At 43.8% G+C, this 18,353-nt stretch overlaps 1 protein-coding gene across 3 annotated transcripts in view; it reads right to left on the bottom strand.

Moving 5' to 3' along the window:
- The window catches only part of SEMA5B (semaphorin 5B), a 272,794-nt gene extending 255,264 nt beyond the window's left edge, over window positions 1–17,530 (bottom strand). The window contains exon 1 of one of the 3 annotated variants that reach the window (XM_074594864.1): window positions 17,215–17,523. The gene's annotated coding sequence lies outside the window, so the exon portion shown is untranslated. Of the gene's footprint in view, window positions 1–17,214 lie in introns of all 3 variants that reach the window. The other 2 variants (XM_074594865.1, XM_074594867.1) reach the window with 2 other exon arrangements.
- Window positions 17,531–18,353: the final 823 nt, after the last annotated feature.

Below are 18,353 nucleotides of genomic sequence, written 5' to 3' on the forward strand. Positions count from 1 at the left end.
GCTTTAAATTCAGAAGGAACAGATACAGTAACTTCTTGAGTAACTTTTAGAGGGGTAGAGACAATTTGCCCTCAGCATTTTGTTCCACATCAAAGCTGGTGCCAACTGATCAAGCTGACGGGAACTTCAGCAGCAGTTGGACCCTTGCAATGTGCATTTGTAGAAGAGAGAACGGAGAGCATCTTCATCTGCAGCCCACTTCAAAGTCAAGTCAGCTAGGGTATCATGGGATTGTGGACCACTGACAAAACAGCTTTGGCAACTCTTTTGTAATCTTTTAGTCCTCAAAGGAAACTCAATGATTAAATCTAGTGTGCAAGCCATAATGCACCAGAGAGGGCTGGTTTTCAATTCAATCGCTGAGGTTTGGAGGATCATAGCCAACAGCAGCCACAGAGTCAGCCCCTTGTTTCCAGTTTGTGAACCCCATGCTCAAGCTGGATTTCCACTCCAGGAAGGGAAGGGGTGAAGGGAAATAATTCAAGTTATCATGCCTTTAGGGTCTATGTTTTTTTAACTTCTTTTTTTTTCCACCCAGGCTGGCACGTCACTAGGAGCAAAGCCAACACTAGACAGACAGGGTGTCAAGTGACTCACCACTGATCACTGCTTGTTACTGGGAGCACAGGTGTGGAGGAATCTAAGAACGGGAAATGCAAACTTCTTGCATCAAAGGAAATAAGGGTGGCTAATGCCAGCTGTTCTGCAAGTAATTTGGGGAATGAAGTGGAAGAGTTAGCAGCAGCTAACTGGTGGGAATCTAGTTTTTCTGCAAGCGCTGCTCTAGCAGGGTGGGTTTCAGAGATAATGCTGCCAGTTTGAACATCTTGTTTTTAATAGCACACATCTGTCCTTTCTGTTGTTGTCATGAAAGAAAGGGTAATTTCAAACGGAAATCACCAAATGGGAGCTGTGCTTCAGACTGATTTTTTTCCTATGCGTACAACTAATATGCAGAGATGGGAAGCCATTTAAAATATATAGCACTTTTCAGGCAATCCTTTAAAACAATCTCTGATTAATTCTCACAACTCTAGAAAATACTGTCTATCTTCTTTTTTTTTTTTTCTTATGCATTATTACTTCAACAGAAACCTGATACTGACTTCCCATTGTTTGCCCAAGGCAATGAGTGAGCTGCCAGTAGGGATGAGTTTAGAAGTTAAAACTTACCAATTCCCAGGTTTGTATCTAAGCAATCACAGCACATGTCTCTCTTTCTCAGTGAATTCATGTCCCTTTCTAACTGTTAACACAGACCAAAGCAGGTGACAGTTATACAGGATTGCTTGACTGCAAGCAATATTAATATTTGCAATTCTGTAGCCAGCCCAGAGTAATTGTTCCCAGACCTTCACAAATCTCAGTGACCAAAGCCTCACAGCATCTCTGTGAAGTACCATTTGCTTTGCCAGGTGGCTGAGTAATGAAGCATGGAGCGCTCATGGGACATGCTCATGTTCACACAGTAAGCCTGTAACAGGACTTGATGTTGCCATCAATGCCAGGTCGTTGCCAGATGTTTCAGGAATGCTCTCAGTCTTCAACCTATGTGCAGCTCAAGAGCCTATTCTGCCCTTCCTTCAATTCAGTTTTCAGTCAGAAATATTCTCCACAAGGGGCAGAGAAAAGATGTAAGAAGACCCTGTCCAGTGATCTGGAAGAGCCTCATCAAGGCTAGACATCCACACACAGAAATTTTGCAGGGTGAAGAGAGCAGTCACAAGAGACTCTATTGTTTTGGGTCTCTAAACAAATTTTTGGGCTGTGTGCAGTGTAACGTGCATACCATTTAACCTTTCAACATTGTTAGTTGTAGGTGCCAATAAACTCAATAAGGGAACATTTGAAATCAGTCTCACCTAACTGTAAAATCGATGCTACCTATCACAACACAGTAAAACGCTGAGGCTTCAGCTGTACTGTACGGTTTCAACTCCTAACTACACAAAAACACATACAATGCTCTGTAAGATAGTGCAGTCCTGCTAAAACAATTTTCATTAAATGCCTCAAAGAGCTAAAGAGGTTGTTATCTGAAAACAAAGAGAAAGCATTTAAACCACAAGGCACTTGGATTTCAGATGGATTCACACTCCTATTTGCGTTACAGAGACAGGTAGAGGTTCCACATGAGTGGCATGGCACAAGGTGCTATCCATGGAGTAACTTCTCATGCCAAAAGAACTTTTGATCTCAATGAACAAAACAGATTACACGTACTCTCGCACTCATTCACAGTGGAAAGGTGAGGCAGAGAGCACCCATCAGACATCCTCTTGGAGTTGCCTTAAACTTCCTGTCCCTGCACCATCTGACCTCTACATGAGTTAGAACTTCCTGCAAAAAGGAAATTATTGCCCAGTAATCCAGGATGTAAATATAAATTGCAATAGGTATTTCCTGCTAACTCCCCGTGCAGATACTGTATTACACAGTCAGAACATCTTCTTGTGGTTAAGAGGATTACATCAAACCACATAAAGGCACTCTTTAGTTATCATTCCACCACAGGCAGGAGATGCAACCACTATGATGATACCTGCGCTAGCTGACAAGGCACAGGCTGTATTAGCACTACCAGCGTCCTAGGTACTTACCTGAGCAGTTGATGCCTTTGCTTTTAAAATAAAGCCCTCAGAGCCTTGAAGGAACAGCCCTTGCGCTTTCAGAGCTAAAGTGCATAGAGAAATAAAACTATAAACCTGTTAAATGCTAAAGATGTTATTGTTTAAGCTAGATATTCGTTCCTTCACAGTCCATAATCTGACCAGGTTTGGCTACATCTAATAGCTCCAGTGAGGAAAAAAAGCAAACAGCAACTGTAAGAAGAGAGGATTTTTGTAAGTCAGTATGTGTGTGAGTGGGGATGGTTTTATGAATTTAACTCACCCAAAGACAAGCAGGTGCAAAGAGTTGTCCCCTTTAACATGGTATCTCACAGCATCCAGTTGCCACTCTGAGCTCTGACATTCCCGAGTCTCCTCCAAATGCCACCTCCATTGCACTGCACTCCTGAAGCAAAGTCAGGAAGAAGCACAGCACATGTGGCATGCTGCACTCTAACAGCAGAAAGGATGTTTTGGCTGCTGACTCCATAGTAAACCCTTTCTTTTCATTAAGGATATGTCGATACAGTATTTCACTGGCAGACGCGGTCTTCTGCTCAGACTCAAGACAGCTGTTTACAAGCCTTGTTCACCTGCGTCCGTAATTGGGGCTCTCATTTGGCTATGGCCTCTTACCTCTCTTTCCCACATTAGAAACTCCATCTCAGGAGAGGAAGTGCTTTAAAGTCTGGCTAATTAACTCAGCAGGAGAAAGTCAGAACTCAAAATCTGCCCTCCCCTATCAGAAACTCCTCACCCTGCAGTTAGGAAACTTGATGCTGCTGACAACTCTCAAAACACTCCTCCCACAGGAAATGTATTTCTCCCAAAACTTCTGGGGAATTACTCCTCAACAGTCTCAACACAAAAAATCCTAGGAAACAGTGACACCCACATACACACACACCTTCCCAGAGGCAAGTGCAGAAACACTAAGGACATGCACATGGCTATTGTACTTGTTCAGATGGAGCTTCCAACCTCCTACATGAGTTGTCTGATGACGACAAGGATCTGCATTTGTGACTAAATTGTTCTGCTCTGGCACAGCAAGGCCGGGCAGCAGGACGCCTGCACTCCTCTCTCATCTCTGCCACTGACTGCACACCCCAGTCCTCAGCCACTAAACACCAGCGGCCAAATCTGAAAATGAGGTGCCTTGCGGGAGAGGCATGGCTCCGAGATCCCCAGAGTCTTTAGCTCTCTCTGACTTCCATCATCTTTGAGCTTTCAGGACCCCTGAGACCAGAAACGCACAACCAGGCATCCAAAAATGGAGGCTGTGCCTCATTAGCCTGCATGAAAAGCCATGTCCTCTGCTGTTTTACATGAGTAGTGTACAACCATATACATCTTAGCACAGCGATGCCTATTAATACAATATGGGGATGTTGCATATTGGCCCTAATCTCTCTCTGTTTCACTTTATCCTCCTCTAAAATGGAAATAAATAATACCCACACAGCATGGCAAAGCACTTTGTAATCCCCAAATGAAGGGTTCCGTAGGTGTGAAGTATTCATAAGATGTATTTATTTTCAAACTGCAAAAAAGCTTGATGCTGTGTTCCCTGGCTGTATTTAGCAGACCTCTCCGCTGTGCAGATCTGAAGCAGACATCAGGGAAAGGAATGCTGTGATAATCAACTCCAAATCCCGCAATCTATTTGTTCTACTAATTAAAGGAATATTTACTTAGGAAGCAGGTTTACACTAGATGAATAGTTTCTAAGAACAAATATGATTTAATTATGTGTAGATGCAAGAAGCACACTACATATTAAGTAGATTAATTTATTCTCACTAAAAATATGGACAAAATTGGTGCTTAGCCATTAATTTTCTATGTTGGAGAAAAGAAAGGGTAAGAAAAGGTTCACAGAGTTGTCTGTTTTAGAAGTTTATTTAAGTGATCTGCATTTTTTTCAAAAAGAACCAGAATAAGTCCTTTGCATAAGATAACTTCATTTACTCACCACATTTTATAAATAAATTGTACTCTAAAAGAATAAACTTTATGGAATTAAATAATAAGAAGGCACCTTGAGGAAGGAATAAAGCAGGTTGTTAAACGATGACGTGATGCGTGAGTGAGGATGAACACGTTAAAGAAGTGCCACATAGCATAGTTACAGAGTCCTTACCGGGGCCAAGGCAGAGCAGGCCAGTGCTGAAGACTGTTTGATGACACATGAACTTGCAGCATATCAGACCCATCCATTCCCACATTTTGAGTGAACACCGGACACGGTGTGGCTATAGGAAAGCAAGAGGCAACCTATAACATGAGTTGTGTGGAAGAGTCTCTCTGCCAACAGCTATTTTCTTTAACAAACAAGACAGGCTCCCAGCCTCTGAAAGGTGACAAATGCTTGAGCAGAAGAGTAAAGAGAAGGTCCTGCTGGGGCTTCAAACAGAAAGATGGCAACTTTGAACTGAACGCATGGATTATAGCATACAGAGTGTATTGCTTTAGTTATTGAAAGAGCTGAGAGAGAAAAGCAACACAATATTTTGGTATCAGACTAATTTGTCAGAATGTTTCATTTGATGACACTGCGGATAAAACAAAAATGTATTTTTAACAATTATCATAAGTATTCATAAGGCATCCATCAACAGCATTTGGCCTTGCTTTATAGGAAAAAATAATTTCCCAGAAAGGGCAGGGACTATTTCAAGGCCCTTCTGCTTTGACATAAAGAATTCATCATATTTCAGCTGCCAAAAAAGAAAAAGTGACTGTGACTGCAGGACTCTCATTCACTGCTTCCCTCTACCAGCTTAGACAAGTGACTCAACTTCTCTTTGCCTCAGCTTCTTCCCTGGTAAAAAGGAAATTTGTTCACTTAGGAATCATAAAGGACAATGCAATGAGTTTGCTATATTACAGCTGGATAAGGCACAAAATAACACTTTTTTGTAAATTCTTCTTCCTGTCCTCTACATGTGCTACTAAATATAGTAGAGCAAGACAGTTCTAGTTGATTCTTCTCTTTCTTCTTACTGCTGCCTTTCATTTTCTGCACAAGCTTCCTTCTTCTTTGATATCGTTGAAAAACAAGAAAAATTTACTGGCATCCCACCACACTTCAATGTGCTGTTACCACCAGGTTTCATACCAACCAGAAAGTTGGCTTTTCCTGTTTGCTTCTGTGTTTGTAAATATGTAAAAGGCCTCAGTTCTCCAAGATACAGACTTCGGCCTACACGTAAAGTTTTAGGAGTCTTGCTGAAACAGAATACAGCTAGTCTTGTGGGTGAAAATTCAGAGGTTAATATATTTTAAGCACATCTCCAGTTCCTACCAAGGTTTACCTACTGCTGAGTTCAGCTGAGCCTGTGTTCAGCTGAATGGTGGAGGTAAAGTTGATTCTGTCTGAGGTTGGGGAATGGACCAGATGATGTGTCAAGATCTGTTCTGTGAAAGTCTGGCCACCGGTACATGAAATTAAGCATGCAACTGTTTATCAGATGCAGTTCAATATTTCATTACAATGCTTAAATCTCAGCCTTTAAAAAAATTTAGAAGGATATGGGAGAAAGGATACACAACCTTTGAAACCCTCTGTGAAACAGAGGGGCCAGCAAAATACCAAGAGCTTTGTAGCATTTTGGAAATTGATAGTAGCCCATTTTTATCAAATAAATGTTGTTGTAGCTGAAACAACACAGATTGCAGACACATTTGTAGCTTTCTGTCTTACAGAGAAGACAAAGTTTTCGGGGAAAGATCTTCCTACATCAATCTGCTTTGAAGTGCTTCCTACAATCATGATAATCTGTTCCAGAAACTGGTCATAATAGAAAACACCATTTCAAAGCAGTCTACAAAGCACATTTCTAAAAATGCTTTCAGTTACACCTCAATTGCAAATATGCCACTGAGCCACTTACTTTTTCATCAGGGAAGGTTGGCTGTGATAAGCATGCATTTTTCCGGATCCCCTGCCTTTTAATCGTGTCTATCAAGTCATTGTAACTGACAGACATGTTAGCTCTGCTATTCAAAACAAATAAGAGATGCCTAAATTATACTGCTGCATTTTAAAGAGGTACCGTCAGGTTGAAAACCTGGGGCCAACTCATGCAGCCCTGACTCAGGTAGCATGCCAATTTCAAAAGCAAATAGTCCTTGGATAAGAGCTGCAAGACGTGAACTTTTGGGGGTTTTTAAGTAAAAAAAAACAATTTTAACTTACATAACTGGAACTTTTGCTACTGATGCCCCTTGGCATAGGATCAGGCCTTAATCTCTTCTACAAATGTCTTAGACCATTAGAACTGCAGACATCAGATTATTTCCAATTTTTTATACTGTTAATTTAAACCTCTGATTTTACCAGGTAGAAGTCTGCTGTGTAAATAATCCCACTGGTTTAGGTCCCTATGATAACTTCAGTGAAGCACTTCAGTAGTTCATTTGGTCTATTTGTGAAGAAAAGTCTTACTCGACCCAAGTAAAAACTTCAGAGGTTTTTTTCCTTCCTCAGTCGAATCAGCTTGGGAAAGGAAAAAAAAAAAAAGAAAGCCTCATTATTTTACTTCTGTTTCTAATCAATTACTTCTGCATCTCATGCTCAAACATTTGGGAAGCTTAAAATTCAACAGAAATAGGGATCTTGTTTTGTGTTTTGTTTTAATTAAAACTGGAAATGCTTTTGATGCTGTGTTTTGCAACAGCGTAATCTTGCAGACCTAGTTTTGGAGGGTGCCTCTGGACTGATACCATCCCTATGCAATCCTTTTCCATAGGTACAAACTTGTCTTTGAGTTTTTGGGCTCATACTGCTAGTCCTCAGTCAAACACAACCACAACTCTTCAACGGGGCTGCACTAGTGTATCTGTGAGTAGAACTGCGCTCTGGCGCTTTTCATGGACATCCAAGTCCTTTGAGAGCTTTGTAAAGAGATAGCAGAGTAGGCTGCCAGAAAATAAAGTTTTCATTAAATGATAACATCTTTCCAAACTAAAAACAGAAATTGTATTACTTATGGGAAGGTTCTAGTCCTCTCAGTTACCTCTAAGTATCACAGTTAAGGTTAGTGCAGTCCAACCGTACACTAGTATAAATTTTGGAAATAGTTGAAGAGTCTTTGCCTTGTGTTAGCAATCAAGAACTCAGGCTGGTAATTTCTCATCCACAGGTCATTTCACTGAAATGAGTAACACTTCATGCATTTGTACAGATTGCAAAAGTGAGTTTTATCCTGCAGGCCCAGATCTTACACTTGCAAGAACGGAATGCCTTCCCCACCAGAAATTCAAGCTGAACTCTGCCCTCAGTTAGTTTAAAGTGTCTTTTCTCTCTTTGCCTACATCGTGGTGCTCCTGACTGCAAGACAGAGTCTGGTTATGCCCTGGCAAAGTACAGACAGATGTTGTGACATTTCCCTGCAGAGAAGTCCTCTGATACAACGCTGCTCTGATTTACAAGCAGTATGGCTGCTGCAGTCCCTACCCACCTCTCAGCCATAGGAGGATGCTCCAGGAAAAACCTGCTTCCAGGAAAAACCTGCTGTTACCTTTTACTACTACAGCTACGCCAGTTCTTCACCAGGCATGTATCGCACCAGGCTCCTCATGCCAAGAGCTTCCTATACCACTATCCCTATTTTCTGCCTTCCAAGCTTATAGTCCTTATCTCCTGCTATGTATCTGCTCAGTTCTGCTCTACAATCTCTGCTGTTCAAGCTCTACCAAACCTTTGCAGCTGTCAGCGCTACTGTCCTCTTTGGCCAGTAGCATCCTTAGAAAGCATATAGAGAAGAGCCATCAGGTAATAAGGATTGAAAAAACACAGGAGAATCCAGTATCATACTGAAATATCACATAGAAATTAAGAGATTACTTGACTGCAGTTCACAAGTACTTCCACAGCAAGAAAATATGATGCTCTGCTCTCCAGATGAGATCACAACAGGACCAAGAACCTAGCAACTGTGAAACTAAGAGGCAACATAATCACAAGGGCTGCTGCATTTTAAACAGTTCACCAAGAATTGCAGTATGCTCTCTTCCTTCAGAAATATTTAAATTGAAATTGGATGTTTGTTTAGAATAGTTGACCAGCTTGAACATGAATCAGCTCAGGGAAGTTCTGTGCCTTCAGGGAAAACAGATAAAATGAGGAAAGCACCTTTCTGGAGTTACCATCCATCACTGTGGAAGGAGGCACTAGATGGGAAAGAATCCCAGGAATCAAAAGTAAAACATAAAGTAAAGAGTGAAATGCTAAAAACCCAGTTCACATGTGTTCTCTTACAAGTCGATGTTCTTCATTTGAGTAAAGACCAAGTGATCGTAAAAAAGACTTCTTCCCTAAAGTATGTCATCTTCAAATCTGCCAATGAGTTTTCAATGAAAAAATAAATTTAGGTTTGTCAGCCTTGACACACGTTGTCTTTATGAAACTAGGAATGAAATATAACATTGGGAGTAATCTTATCCAGTCATCTTAACTAATTTAGCATTTTGGATGCCTTAGCTTATGAACTTTACAGAGAGATTCTTGGCAAAGAAGGATGGCATTGTAACTTCAGCCTTCTTAAAATTAACTCACACCAGCTATTCTCAGTAGTACCACCATTATCTGCGAAACTGTGCTCAAATGAAGAATCAATAAATAAATATGAAGAAGAAATTTAGGGGAAAAACGAAGTGCTATTAGCATTCCAGGAGTATAATAAACTCATAATTCTCCAAGGCAAAGCAGTGAAGCCTGGATTTGCAAAGCAACCACAGACAAGGAGGTGTGCAAAGCTCATTCCAAATATAAGTTGGTTTAATATTTCAAAGACCCATTAGAGGAAACACATAGCATTAGCAATATCATAGTTTGTATTCCTGATGTACGGTCCTAGGCAAATACAGAAGGCATCTAGTAAATTACTCTCTCGGGAACAATTTCTGTTGGTTAAGGGGGGAAAACATTAAATTTTAAATACGTGAATCACTTGCTTTTGTTTTAATTCAATCTATATAGACGCATGTCTGTGCGTGCATATAAAAATACAAAATATAGGAATGATCCCCAGTTAATCTTCAAAATGTTGGGACCAATTGTGCACATGCGATCAGGAAACTTTTTTTCTCAAACTGTCGTCACGCTAACTTGAACTGAACTGCTTTGGTGAGTAAAGGATTTGCACGATCAAGTTACCTACTGGCAGTGTTTAGCAAGGAGATAAATGCAGTCTTGTAAGGCACAAGTCTAGGGCTCTGATGCAGGAAAGCAATGAGATGAAACATTTAATTCATAGGATTTAACTACATATTTAGAATTAAGTATGTGAGTAAGTGTTTTCAGGGGTTGTAACCTTGCCTCTGCCAGTAATGAACTCTATGACCTTGAGCAAGCCATGTAAGACCAGACTTTTCACAGACCTCAAAGTCTAATTCATACTGATCTCAGTCGCTGGCAGTCCCGCTTGGCGCCTATCTGCATCGTTATATTTCATGATATCTTTAACAGATGAGCACAAAATTCTCCAGGCCATAGTCCTTTTATGCCTCAGTTTCTCTCCCTGATGATTATTTCTTCTGACTGCTGAGCATGGTTGTCAAAACGGAACTAAGGGTAAGTTGTACTATTATATCACTTGATTATCCTCACAAAGCAGGAACTGTGGAATTCTTCATAATTTGTATTATGTGTTACTTGACATCATCCTTCATCAGTATTGGAAGAGCACATAGTTACAGTGCATAGTCCTATTTTGCATGTTGAATGAAGTATGAATCTTTATCCTACCACAAGCCACTAATGATATTCTTTCCCCTGTTGTCTTTTATTTTAAGTAGGTGGTTACTACCTGCAATTACAAGTAAAAGCTAAGCTCTCTAAGACTGGAGGAGCACCTTGGGCAGAGGCAGGAACTGTCTCAGCTTTTTTTTTTAATGAAAATGCCATTCATATGTGGAGCAGACCCCAAAAAGGTCAGAGAGTGAAATATTAAGTGATTTATAAATATAGACGGATTGTCCTGTCCAAACCATGTGCTTGAAAATCCCCTTCTGGCAGACAATCATCTTCAATCAGGAAGAGAGAGCAGAGAAAAGAACGTGAGGCAGGGCAGGGGGATCTGTAATCACTCTAACAAACTTTTGAGACCTAGCCAATTTTTCGTTCCCTGCATTATATATACAAGCTACAAAAAGCATCTCTTTCTATGTTCTTGAGTTTACTATATTATCCCGTCAAACTGAGTTATCCAGCGTGAACTTCCTACCCTTTCCTTTCTTGTCTTCTTAATTTATTTTCCCCTAATCTTTGATCTATTGTAAATCAGCATCATAGGAGATAAATAAGTAAACTTTAGCTGAGACAGCAGGCTAAACAACTTCCACGTGGCCAGGCAACACAGCAAAGCAATTAAACCTGTCCAACAGGCCATCCGTTGTCAGCATCATCTTTCCTTAAGAGGCTAGCCCCAAAGTGTTGCCAGATTTAGTTCCTAATCCTACCTCTGAGTTGTGCAGATGGTCCCAGCACCCACCCAAAACCTCCTTGAAGTTACTATGAATCTACACGGCCAAGTAAGCTTGTTGGCCCTGATTCTGTTGCAAGAATGAGGATGTGGCCAAGGTCTCATCAAAGTTTGTTTCCTGCCCTTCGAGAAGACAGGCAGGATCCTCCTTTCTCATATATCTAGTCATAACTGTCGGAGGCGTATTTTGGAAACACCAGTTTGATCTCTGAGTCAGGACACTTTCATGCCATGTAAGAAATTTTCATTCTGTTATCTTTTCAAATAAAGTTAAAGCTATGTTTTCATTTTTACTCTACATCAGTAACCTGCACAAGGTTTGCACTTGAAATGAAAAATACTACTTTTAAAATGACAAACACTGAACACAGGACATTTGTTACCACTAAAAAAAGCCCTCTCTGTCTATGGAGGAGCATAATTCATTCACTGATACACGCACCCACATTTTCTCCAGGGAGTTTCACAAATTCACATGCACTCCCAGCACTAAATTTTGCATTTCAATCTAGGCATTAGCTATAAAAGACGTGTAAAATCTTATGTAGTCAGACAGAAGCTGTTCCCTATTGGCTACATAATAAGCACCTTAGGTGGCTCCAGGGTATAAAATTGTTCCAAAAGGGGTGTGGAAAAAATTACACTGCATAAATTGATTCCAGATCCACCTGTTCCAGGTGCCAGCAAATATATTTTGGTAAAGCCATCTGCTTGTCTTAAAAGCTAACAGTTTTTGAAGACTATGGCACAAGCAATCTGCAAAATATACAAACTTCAGAAGCCACAAACTGCAAATGGCTTATAGATCATCTACATAGGACTTAGCCTGGCTGTTCTGCAGGACTGCAGACTGCATCTCTGCTTAACATCTGAGCATATCTAGCATCAGGGTATGTATGTCCTCCATAACACAGACGATTCAAGGCTACTGGAGGATCTATTTGGCATCATCAGATCCTCACATATTCTTCCCAATTATGGAGGCTGCCTCATGGGTTTGAAGTTATGATTAAGCTTTTGAGTGCAGCACAACATTTGGCAGAGATAAAACTAATGACTGTGGTTCTTCTCTGCAGGTTGCTACGTCCCAGCTGGTCACGTGTTGCTGCACAAAGGATAAAGTCAAACCTTTGAAACTGGCACTCTGCAATTTATTTGGCTTCCAGCAACAGTCTAATAGGGAGTACATTATATATTGAGACTAGCAAGCCCGTAAGCATTTAGCCTGCTCAACAAAGCAGGTGACCCACAGAGGTCACACACTGCTACGGTTTGTGTTTATCAGGGCCTGATCATGTAGGGTGCAGTTTCCCAGAGACGTGTTAACAAGAATGAAGAACATGTAGCACCTTGTAAGATCAAGCTCCTTCACAGCAGCTTCTGGGAAGCAAATGTCCTGTGCTCTCTCCACAAATGACCTCTTACTGAAAAGCAATGAAATTACGCAGATAATTTATAAACTCCCAAGGTGTTCACAACTGATTTGGGCATTAAGACTAGTAATCAGCATGTTTACTTATGATCTCATTTAAATCTCACTAAAAAGTAAATAAAGACACACCAGTCCTTAGCACAGTGCTTTGGTATATGCTTAATTATAAGCACATGAATAGCCTTGTCACCAATTCAGAGTCATACTCTGTAACTTGGTAACATCCTTCACATGCAAATTACCTCCCAGACTTATTACTTTCCAAAACAAAACAAACCCGTTTGGTTTGTAGATGCATATTTGATAACAGTAATACTTCTAGAGTATCACTACTCATACACCTATCATCAGAAAATCACTTTGACGGATTTTCTGTGGACCTTAAAAATTTGTGCTTTATATGAGTGTTGAAGCAGAGACAACTTTGGGAGTCGCAGCACCGTAGTCAAGGAGACCTCGCATACTGAAAGTCACAGTTGTGCTGTCGGAGCTCTGCTGCACTTCGCTCACATGGTTTGAGCCCGGGGTAAGGAATAACTGCTGTCATGCAGTAATTTTTGGACAACAATAGGAACAGAGGTGAAATAAATACTGAGGCTAACTGTGCTTGAAGAATAATCTGCAGCAAGCGAGGCACTGTCCACACAAGTTGCAGGCTCAAAAACCTGTCGAAGTCTTGTATCTCATATTCAGACAGCTCCCTCTGAAACTAATGAAAATTGCCACCATGGACAGAGAGGGGACGAGTCCCGGTACTGGGAACACTGGAGGAGTCAGCAGCCCACAGTGTAAAAGGGAGAGAAACAATCCCTACAACAAAATGAGCTGACAGTGAATTGGGGTTTTCCTCCTTAAAAAGAAAAAAAGGCAACAGAACAATAACAAAGAACTGTTGACTTGATCCTCAAAGTCAACAACACTCATATTCAGACACACACCATTTTGAGGCACAGCAGGGACAGCACTGTAATACACCACGGTTTGTCTCCTGGTCTAAATCACAAGGATTCAACCTAAAATACTGGCAGTTCACCTTCACAGTATTCAGTCTGTAAAAGGTAAGTGCATCACTTAAGATTGACTTTGCAATCTCAGCATGACTTGATACTATGTATCTGCTGCACAACCAACATCAATGAATTTCACCCCTAGAAAATCGTTCTGAATTGCTTCCACCACTATCTGCAGATGGTCTTTCAGTTTTACACCAGAAATAATGTGGCTGGGCATGATCTGAAGTGCGGCAAATCCAGTTGCAGACTTCACACTGGACTGCACCTGAACTCTGGATCTTGGCACTGCCCCAGCAGGGGAACATCTTCATGTTACTACGACAGACTCCTTATTTCTCACCACTTCCCCTCTTTCTTGGGGCCAGTCTGCACTTGCTGCTGCAGCTCTTACTACAAAGGCTGTGAGCAACACTTAGGAGACCTGACGAAGCTGGAGTCCAGTGCATGGCTTTCCAATGACAGACCCTCGGTAAAATTACCCATGGCTCTCAGTAAAAAATGAACTAAGAATAGCTCATCTAATGTTTCCAGGCATATAGATAAATAAAAGGTGAAAAGGTTTTTAAATGCATTCTAAAACCAATATTTTATAAGATGGATCAATATATTTCTCTAGGTTGGAAACAAATGAGTTCTCAAAGAAAGTTAAATTTAGGGAAGAAAATGTTTGGTTTTCTTTCTATGGAAAACAGTGATGACAGTTCCTTGGAGAGCATTTATATGAACAGCAATCCAAAGTTAGGGCTTCATCATGCTCTCCCTAAAATCTGTGGAGTAAGAACAGATTAAGGTTACTGCAGTCAGCCCACTTAATGTGAATAAAAGTAGCTTTGCAGTCATACAGCATTGTCCTTAATTTCCAAGCTTTCACTGGTCAAACCAGCATATGGAACTGATGCAACCACAAAGTAAAACAATAACAGCTTTGATCCTGCATCTTTTACGCAGTCAATTAACCTCCCTGATGTCTTGACAAGGAATCACCTGAATAAAGGCTACCGTATAACACCCTAAATTCCCAGATCCCAGTAGATACAGCACACATCAATACTAAGGCAGAAAGGCAGCCGTGCAGCAGCGGATTGCTTTGTGGTATTGTTTGATACTGCCCCCTTTTGCCAAACAGCAAGTCAACAGCCTAGACTTTGCACAGAAACTTTTCATGTCATGTATTTGTTTTTAGGAAAACATATTCATGCAGATGGTCTTATTTAACCCTAGCATGACTGCTCACATGGTTATTAATCCTGACTAAAGTAGAAATCCATGTTCAAGCCATGTTTAATATCACAGAGTGAGACTGCTCTCCAGGAACATTTCCTCTAACAAGGACCCACCATGTCTCAGCCCAAGTCAAGCAGGACTTTTACAACTGACTACAAGGTAAGAAGCAAAGACTATAGTGTCTGGGTGTATGTTGCCCCAAGTCAGCTGTCTGCCTGGAAAATAAAGGGCAATCATACTGGATGACCAAAGCCATCTTGTTTGGGCACTTGTTTCATCTCTACTGCAAAGCAACTAAAATCCCATGGCACAACTTGTATCGAGTTTCTATCAGGCTACACACATTCGAACCCATCCCTATGCCATCTTTTCAAGTCTATATGAACTGATCAGGGCCACCTTGTTAAAAGTCATTCCCCACACAGACCCTCATCCCCTAGATCTCTCTGTTTGAGCCTTTTGTCTTCTGGGTTTGTGCTTTTTCACTCGCTGGAGTTTGGACATTTTCTCTTCCCTGGTTGCCCCAGCTCTTTGCAGGAAGGGAGGGAGGTCACGGAGGGCAGCCACTGCCAATTCCATCAGCCTAACAGGGTGGGGGGATGAACAAAGCAAATATCTATATTCTGAATGGCGGGATCTCTCTCCCCCCCCATAACTTCAGGATTAACATGTCCCTGACAGGGGAGAACAAAAACTTAATCTCTCTGAGGAAAGAAAGATAGAAAGAAAAAAAAAAAAAAAAAAGAGAAATTGCCTCCACTTCACTGAAAATGCAAGAGGCATAACATAAAATGCAGAGATACCCTACTATAGCCTGCCTAGTGCAGAGTCTACGTATCATCCAGTCCAATCTGAACAGAAAAGTTTTTGACCAAAAGGGAGAAAAAAGGAAAAAAGTTATGGATGATTCAAGTGTCTATTTAAAAATGAAATCTCTATTAAAAAATCTCATTAAATATCTGCAGGGTTTTTCTTTTTCCTATTGCCACCTTTTCTGCGGTTTATGACCAGTTTTTTCCTTTGGGTGCTTACAAATCACACATACAATCAGGAGAGCACTTTTCTGTATGAGTAGCTAGTTCCAGCTACTCTCACTCCTCCTCCTTGCCTTCACTCAACCGGGATCTCTACTGATCTCAAACAGCAGTAAGAATCAAAACCTATTATAACTTTAGCTTAGTTGGTTTCTATTTTGTTCACAGTGCAGTCAGCCTCGGGTCTCAGCCTACCACTGAACCCATCCAGAGGCAGAGAGAGCTAACCTCTTGCCACTCAGACTATAATTTAGGAAAAGAAGTATTTTCTGTAATGAGAGGGAACACTTGCACAACAGAAAATGAAACTTTACTATGATCCCAAACCGATATATCCATACATAAATAGTTCAAGGGGGAAAAAAAAAAAAAGACAAAAATTAAAACCCAACCAAAAATAAAAACACAAAAAAATCCCCATGACCTGGCATGTACCATGTTCGGAGACCTTTTTTAAGGACAGGAAATTTATATCTAAGAATCTAAACTGAAACAACAGAATACAGTGAACCTTTAGGACATAGACACTCCTCTATACTTACACTCCACCGAAAAGCCCATGAACAGACAGGTTCAGTACCGACTTGGCAAGCACACCTTTTGTTTGTTTCCTCTGAGGCGTAACAGTAAGCGTGCTCCTGGGCAGCACCGGGGAGCAGATGGTAGTGTTGGAAAATACAGATCTCTAACTTTTGGTGTGGGTGTTGGAGCTGGATCGACAAAGGTCGTTTCTGGGAATCCTCCCCCCAACCCCCCCGCCCCATAAGTTTCTAACAATACACGGAGCTAAGGAGCTGCACAAGAGTCTCTGCTTCCCTCTCCCTCTCCCCTTCGCTTTTGATCTCCATCAGGACGTGAGCTGAAATTTAATGGGCCACCCCTACCACAAAGACAAATTACCATCTGAAAAAAAAATCATTAATATCCCTCCGTCTAGGCTATCCGGCTTTTCACCGCTGCACCCCCTTCCCTCACGCCACAGTCCCACTCCGCGGGTTTAGGGAGAACTGGGAATCTGGGAGGGAGAGAAAGAGGAAAGCAACCACCTCCACTGCCACCTCCTACCTAACGTCCTCTCCAGCGCTGCCGGACTGCAAAAACAGCGACAAGAAAAGCCCCTTTCGCTCCACAGCCCGCGGGGGGCAAGAGGACGATGCACAGGGCGCCGTGCACGCACACCCCGCCACAGCCCGCAGGGTGCCCCCTGCCCCTCCATCACCCCGCGCCCGCCGCAGGGCTGCGCCGGGGGCGGCGGAGCCGCGCAGTAGCCCGGGGCTCCCCACCTCCCTGGGATCCCCATCCCAGCGCCTCCCGCTCGCCCCGGCCCCCCGCCAAGTTGGGAAGTTTGCGCGCCCCCCTCCCCGCAGCCGGGCCCGCCGCCCGCCCCCCGGCCCGCCGCCGCTCTGCGCTTACGGGGTGGCCGCCGGGGTCCCGGTGCGGGGCTCACCGGCACATCGCGCTCCGGCTGCCGCAGGAGCGGGGGCAGCCGCGGCTCGGCGCGGCTCGGCTCGGCTCGGCGGGGCTGGGCTCGGCGCAGGGCGAGCAGGGGAGCGGAGCGGCGGCTCTGGCCGGCCCGGCGCTCAGGGAGCGCCTCCTCGGGCCATGCGAGCGGCTGCGGGCAGCGTCCCCGCGGCGCGGCCGGAGTTTGGACCGAAGTCCTCCCCTGCGCTCCGCTGTCTCTTCCAGGCGGCTCCTATCAGCACGGCTTCAACTCTTTCCATCGGAGACCGGGGGGGAGGAGGGGGAGGAGGCGGAGAAGGAGGAGGTAGGGAAGGAGGAGGGAGCTAGGGGCTGGCAGCCCCAACTCGCACTGATGTCAACTAATATATTCAAAGTTCAACAGGGCATTTCTTCGCAGGCGAATCGCCCTCGCCGCCCTCCCGCTGCTCGCAGCCGGCCGCCCCGGGTCGGCGGGGTGTCCCGCGAAGCACGGTGGCGTGGAGCTTCGCGGCCAGACCCCCCCGCGGAGGGGCGCCGGCGGGGCTGGCCCGGGGGGGTCGGGGATAGGGGGCTGCACACTTTTCGGGCGGGCAGGTTCAAGTGCCGCCGGCGTGGGGAGGGCTGAGGGTGGAGGAGAGGCACCAGCCGAGAGCGATAATAAAAGCCAGCGGCGGAGCGATGTTTGCATTTAAATCCAGCCCCTTCCCTCCCTGCTGGAAGCGCAGGGCCGGCAGCGTCGCTGTGGCTGGGGATGGGATGGGAGCGGGGCGCGGGGGAGCCGCCGGGCTGGGCTCGGAATCGCGCCGCGGGGTCTCCCGCTGGGCTCCGGGCTGCAGCGCTGCCGTGCGGACCCGGTGGCAGCGGCCGCCCGGGAGGCCGCCCGGAGAGGCCGCCCGGCAGGGCTTGCAGAGAACCCTGGGCGGAACGCTGTCCTCCTGCCCGCAGCCGCTCCCCTCACCCGGGGCCCGGGCTGAGGCTGCGTCTCCCCGTCGCGATGTCCCCCTGCTCGCCGGGGACGAAGGGGGTCAAAATGAACCTGGGGAAGGAAGCGTCAAAGTTTTCTCAAGCCGAAGCTGAGACGGCGGCGGAAAATCCGCGGCGAGGCGCGTTAC

Source organism: Larus michahellis, chromosome 7, assembly GCF_964199755.1.
Source record: "Larus michahellis chromosome 7, bLarMic1.1, whole genome shotgun sequence".
NCBI classification, from domain to species: Eukaryota; Metazoa; Chordata; class Aves; order Charadriiformes; family Laridae; genus Larus; species Larus michahellis.